Genomic DNA, 6,760 nt, shown 5'->3' on the forward strand with positions numbered 1-6,760 from the left:
TGGACATCAAGGGAGGGTTGTTAGATCAGCCCAATGCCCCACCCTCATAAGGTGCCAACAATGATTCATGGTGCTCTAAGTTGTAAGGCTCCCATTATAAGGAGAAGCGATATGCGAGCACGGACATTGGGTGGGTCTTGACTTGTATGTCAAATAAGGTATATGTGACCAGATGGCAAAAAGGTGACCTTTGTGGATCTAGCCTTTGGGTTAGATAGAGTAGTTACACTAGTAGCAACTCTAGGCACAATGCATGGAGTTGCAAGGTATGGGAGTTATCAAGGGTCTCTATTTTGGGGTTAGAGGGTCACCAAAAGAGGCCCTTGGCTTGAGGGGGGGGCAGGGTTCTCAACGGAGCCAACGGCCCCCTTGAAGGAAGTCTAAAAGCAACGCCTCGGCCCGACGGTAAAGAGAATATTCCCTAGCCAACTAAGAAAGATTCATAATATAGTCGAACATGTCGACCAAACTACCTCCTCGGGCTATAAAAGAAATACCCCTCTAAAGCCATCATCAATCTATCTTTCACCCATTCAAAGTTCTTCCAACTGCTCTAAGCTCTTTGCCTATCATCTATCTAGATCGCCATCTAAGCTTCACAATGGAAGTGCACATGTGGATAAAGCCATATTTCTATCAATTCATTTGAATTCTCATATTTGTTATATATTCTCTATTCCTTGCTCAGATTTTGTCCGTTGTGTCGTGTAATTTCTACAGATGAACTTATATGAAACAAGTGCGGGATCAGATTGGAGTTCCAACCCCTGCACCAAATCCCATAGGTTCTAAGAGTCTAAGACATGCCTCATCAAATTTGACCAAATAGTGTAGTCTGACTCGTTGAAATGATTCTTGCCATTAAAAGCATGCTTAGCAGATGAGGAGCTTGAACTATGAGGTATCTATGAAGATGGATGGGTGGGATAAGATGGAGGATAAGATAGTGGTGGTGGTGGTGGAAGGAGGAGGAGAGGGTAAAGATGGATAGGCAGAAATAGGTTGTTAATGTCCAATGAGTGTCAATTGCTGCAAAGGTACCGAAACAAACATAGGTCCATATGATGCAGTAGGTGGAGGTGGAGGTGGAGGTGGAGGTGGAGGCACTGGCATACAATAGCCCTATCCAAATGTCAATTTGAGCACAACAACATGACCGGATGGTCCACTAGGCAATGCCATAGAGGCAAACTGCAATACCAAATGATCCACACTTGAGTATATTTAGGATGCACTCCTAGAGGGATAACTCTATGCCTAAATGTGCAAAACCACCCAGTGTGTGTGCAGTGCATAATGTGGTACACTTAATGGAAGTGAAAAGGAAGGTGCAGCGGAAGATGAGGAAGAGATGGGTGGGAGCCCAAATGGATTTCTGATGGATATTATGGAAAACATCGTTGATTCCTTTTGTCCATTAATTACATTAGATAAAGATAAACCTACTCCAAATTGACCATGAGAAATAAAATCATTTGAAGAAAAAGGAAAGGATAGAATACTTACTTCTTCTTTTAGCTTTTATCTAGTTTTGAGCTCATAAAGAAATACATGTCTTCCTCATTACTCAAAAACCAAAGGTTATTTTGAAGAGTCTCTTCTTGAAAACCATCCCCTGATCCAACATAAAATACAAATAGAATTTGAGATAATAGGATTCGTACTTGGCATTGGAGAAAAGAAGTACTGTGGAAGTGATGGGTAATCTAATCCAGGTTCCACTTGTGGATGGCTAGTTCATAGTGGAGATCTTGAAGGTCCTACAAGATTATTAGTTCTATGCATCGAATCTAAAGGAGAAAACTCAAGCTTATCTTCAACCTCCTACTAAGCCCTATGCATAAGGATGAGATCATGCTTGTCAACAGAAATCTAATACGGTCTACGAAATCCACGATAGTCCAATTATTCTCCACCCATGTCAAAATGGATGGAAGTAAGCTAGGAGACCCACTCCTGATCGTTTCTATCTGTGTTTGGTTGTGGAGACTGAAGCAATATTGTGAATGTATTCGAAGTCATCTGACCCTTCTATTGTTCCTATTTTTTTGTGGTGTACTTTTCGATCAAAGCCCAAGCTTTCTCATAGAGTACCTAGCTTTAATACCATGTGAAAAAATGCTCTAAACACAGAAAACACAAAACTAATCATATAACAAAACACAAAACACAGTTAGGGTAACTTGGAGACAGTGAACAAAATGAATAATGAAATGAATGAATACTTAATGTATAGTGCTCATGCAGCAAACACACTATGCAATGAATACTGAATCTCGAACTCTCATATCTCTGGGATCAAGGCAGAGATTATGAGCTAGAGAGTTTGTCATACCCCAAACGGATCCCGAAACCCACCAAGGCAACCTCCATGTGTCGGAACACCGGCAAACACAACTGGGGAAGGCTAGATCTAATGCAGACGACAATACATATTAGAGAAAGATAAAAACGCAAGTACCTAACGAGAGAAAAACTGGATGATATCTGAAATCAACAAGCAATTGTGCAAAAGATGTAGGTAACATCTGGAGAAAAGGGAAACTTGGCAAACATAGATTTTAAAGATTGTGACAATGTTTGATTGATGGCCGCAACACCAGATAATGAGGTCAACAACAAACTGACAATAGGCAATAGCTCTAGGGCACTATGCAACAGCTACAAGAGGGTGAAGACGAAGGCTAGAATCAGACACTAGATGGCAGATAGTTGGGGAAGCTCTAACTGCGATGTCCTCCGCAAACGAGGTGTAGGCAGTAGAGATATGGCTCTTAAAACTTGCAAAACCGAGATTAAAGAAGAGTGGTGGATTACACACCCATTTATAGAAAGTTTGGGGCACCCAAATTAGGGTTTTGCATGTGGGACACAATAACCCTCTAGGATCGCATTTCTTTTTAAAATAAGAAGGTTTTTCATTAATTAAGTGTGTTTTGGGTTTGTTTAAGTTAGTCTAATGTAATTTTAGCTAAACATAGAAGGTGATCCATGTGTAATTCATATAGTTATAGCCATGCCATTGTCTAAGCATACCAACACTCAATATCCCCCTGTAATGCTAATAGTTATGTAGATGACTCTAGTGCAAGTTAGGAGTATCTTTGTCCTAGCAAGGTCTAGAGCATATGTAGAAAGGTCACTATCTAGAAAAGAGCCTTCTCCACTATGGGTGGTGCTCCCATCTCTACTCTGACAATCTCATGTGGTACTAAGGACTCCAGATCATCTGTGAAATCAATAATACTAGGGGTCTCTTCATTTTCTTCTATGCATCATATATCTCCTTAGGGTAGTGGTTGATCTTATATGGCTCTCCTCGTGTGATAGAGACTTAATCCCCACACGTGGACTGTTGAGCTAAAATATGCATTACTTGCTCATTAGCCTCTTAAACAGCCCCAAAACACACTAAAAATACTCTTTTAGAGTAAAACCCTAAAACGGGGAGCGGTTCGAGAGAGTTTAGTGGAAATCCTAATTTTTGGGGTGCCCTTCCACATCTATAAATAGGCAGACTCCCCCCATTCAGCCATCGTTCTTGTTTGCAAGTTACACCAACCCACACACCCTCTACTACTGTTGGTGCCTAGTTTCCAGCCTGCAGCCCGCCTCCGCCTGCTATCTCCAGCCATCATCAACTGTAGCCACATTATCTTCAGACTGTCCATTGTTGTAGGCGATAGCTCTCAACTGCTAGCAACTACTCCAAACTGTCCCAGACTGTTGTTTAGCCTATTGTCCATCATCTCCAGGATCAGCCAACTTGCATTTTCAACATTGTAGGCCTTGATACTCTCAGACATTGTTTCAGCCTGCTGTTTACAACTAACTGTGCACAATTTCCAACCTCGATCGGTGGTACATTGCTGCGCTTACCAGTTTCCAGCCTCCAAACTGTTGTGTTTGGGTGACCAGCTTGTTGCCATTCACTATTCAGCACTCCTACACTCCAACTGGTGGTCACAAACTTGGGATCCATCTTCGATGGACGTCACACTCTAACATTGCTTTACCCTTGAGCACACTGTACACTCTTACATTCATTTACAGCATTCATTCACTTCAGAGTTGTGTTCTCTCTCTCCCTTCTTATGTTTGTGTTTGAGTTTTGAGTTTTGCATTTAGGATTTGAGTTTTTCCCTCTGTGTTTGTGTCTGTCTCTTTGTGTTTCTATTGTGGTCGTATACTCTGTCTTCAGTGCAAACCCTAGCAGTTTCCTTCACACCCCATATAGAATTGAGTGTGACCAATGTATTGAAAAGCTAGTGTTTCTTTAGAGACTCTTGAAATTATACACGTTCACATTTTCTATCCATGGATCCTAGGCCCCTATAGCCTTTGTGTCAATCTATTTTGTATTGCTCTCCTTAGAGTAAGTCTCAGCCTTGATTATGTAATCCCCAAGTAAACATATTTCTTCACCACCTCCACTGTCTACTCTTTATATGTGAAATGGGGTATTGATCATCAAATCTATTAGTTGGAGGTATTAAACATCATAACCTTGATTATCCCAAGGTTCACTTTGAGCTTCATGTCCTATGTGGCAAAAAGCATGTAATGCATCTAGATGGCGCTCCAATACCTTTGGCGTACTGGACATGATAACTATCTCATCTACATACAATAATGTGGGTATCACTGTCCCCCCAAGGCTAGATTCCTCCTCCCCTCTAAGTCTATCAATGTAATCTGATATCTCATCAATGTAATTTGATATCAATGTAATCTGATATCTCATCAATATAGAATCCAAACAAAGTGGGTGAGAGGGGGTGTCCTTGTTTCACTCCAATGGTACTAGTAATCTTGTCAAATAGTCCTCTTGGAGCTCATGCCCATTCCATGATAGACTCATATAGTGTTAGTTGTTAAAAGATGCAAGATCTAGAGCATGGCTATGGTGGATGGAAGATGAAGATTAAGCTCATGATGGCATAGATTGAAGACTTAACCTATTACACAAGTGAATTAGGTTCCAAGATTGAGACTTCGACTCATAAACACAATCTTGTGTATAAGACTAACAATGACCAAGACATTAACTGAAATGGGATTGCATTCATCATAGATAAAAAAAGTGGTAATCAAGTACAATGCTTTATAGTTGTTGGATGGATAGCAGTCTCCCTCTCTGTGCATATGGGATTCCTGCAAGCCTATATGTCTTCAGCCTAAATTTCCTCATACAAAGAGGCTACAGCAAGTGTGATTGCAAATATCTCAACACCTGCTCAATCACAACCAGAAAGTACAAAGTCAGAGGCTTTAGTGAAAGCAACACCTGCAAAGTGTGGGCACACCATAAACATGGCAAAACACCAGAGGCTATCGCAGAAAAGGCTAAGTGTGGATACCACAAATATGGTGGATATCCAGAGGCCATAACAGGGGCCTCCCAAAGTGTACAGAGGCTGTAGTACAAGGCTGCACGAGGATTTTACAAGCTTATATCAAAAGCATTAGGGCTAGGCATTACAAGGCTAAAAAAGTCTAGTAAAAATTGGGTCAAGGACTGGCAGGCCCTTGTAGTTTTCAGCATTTCTTTTTGCATAGATCTTCAATTTATTGTAGATCTTCTTGTCGATGTAGTCCAACTTGCTCTTTTTTATCTTGTGCTTGTTTTTCACTTTGCTCTTTTGATCCTCTTCTTCTAGTTCCTCTTGGTCTACTTCTTCATTGACTTTGCTTGCAACAATTGCATCAATCTTCATGTTTATATCCCCCTCAAGCAAAGGTATCATCTTTGAGGCAGTGGAATTGACTTTAAACTCTTGCACTTTCTCCAAGTAGTAGGAGGCATTTCTTCAAATAGTGATAGCACTTGAATGCTCACAACTCCATCATTTCCTACAAGTAAAACAAGCACATAGAAGATGTGCTTGAAATGAGCAACAAGAGTAATGTTACTCTTCATTGGAAGTAGCCATATAAAAATTTTCTTATTTGGCATTCCCATGATAGGATATCAGCTCCAAGTGACTAGCAAAGAGTTTATCTTGAATGTGCTAAAGAGCACAAGTGCCAAGAAGCACTAACTTAGTATCAAAAGATACTATCTTGATGAGTTTGGTGTTGATGCTGATCCTCTTGCTGAGTTGGCTCTTTGCTTGGCTTAAGCAGCTTGATTTCTTTCTTCCCTTGCTAATTTAAACGGGTGCTTTGCTGGTAAATCAGCTGAATATTTGTTGGATACTTAGTTCAAAGAGCACAAGTGCCAAGAAGCACTAACTTAGTATCAAGAGATACTATCTTGATGAGCTTGGTATTGATGTTAATCTTCTTGTTGAGTTGGCTCTTTGCTTGGCTTAAGCAGCTTGATTTCTCTCTTCCCTTGCTAATTTGAATGGGTGCTTTGCTGGTAAATCAGCTGAATATTTGTTGGATATTCAATTCAAAGAGAGAGAGAGAGAGAGAAAGAGACAAAATCTCCAATGAAGTGGAAAGAGTGGAAAGAGTAAGATTGATGATGCTTGAGGTCTTCAAATCTACTAAGGTATTCACGAATTTTCCTTCCTTGATGACTTGATGGGCAAGTGTTTGCTCAGATCAAAGTGGTATGGATATGATTTGAGTGGTAGGAGAGAGAAAATGAAGAAAATTGAAGCTTGAATTCCACTGGCTATGGAGTCTACAGTTAGGGTTTCTGGGCAGCCTTGGTTTTTTGTTCTATTCATGGTAAGAAAGCTTGTAACATGGGCCTTCAAATCCCTATGATCCTTGGTCAAATCGTTGCGCATGCTAGGAGAGAAATCGG

This window comes from Lygodium microphyllum, chromosome 4 (genome assembly GCF_053477565.2).
Source record: "Lygodium microphyllum isolate KBCC chromosome 4, Lygodium_microphyllum_v1.1.10, whole genome shotgun sequence".
NCBI lineage: Eukaryota > Viridiplantae > Streptophyta > Polypodiopsida > Schizaeales > Lygodiaceae > Lygodium > Lygodium microphyllum.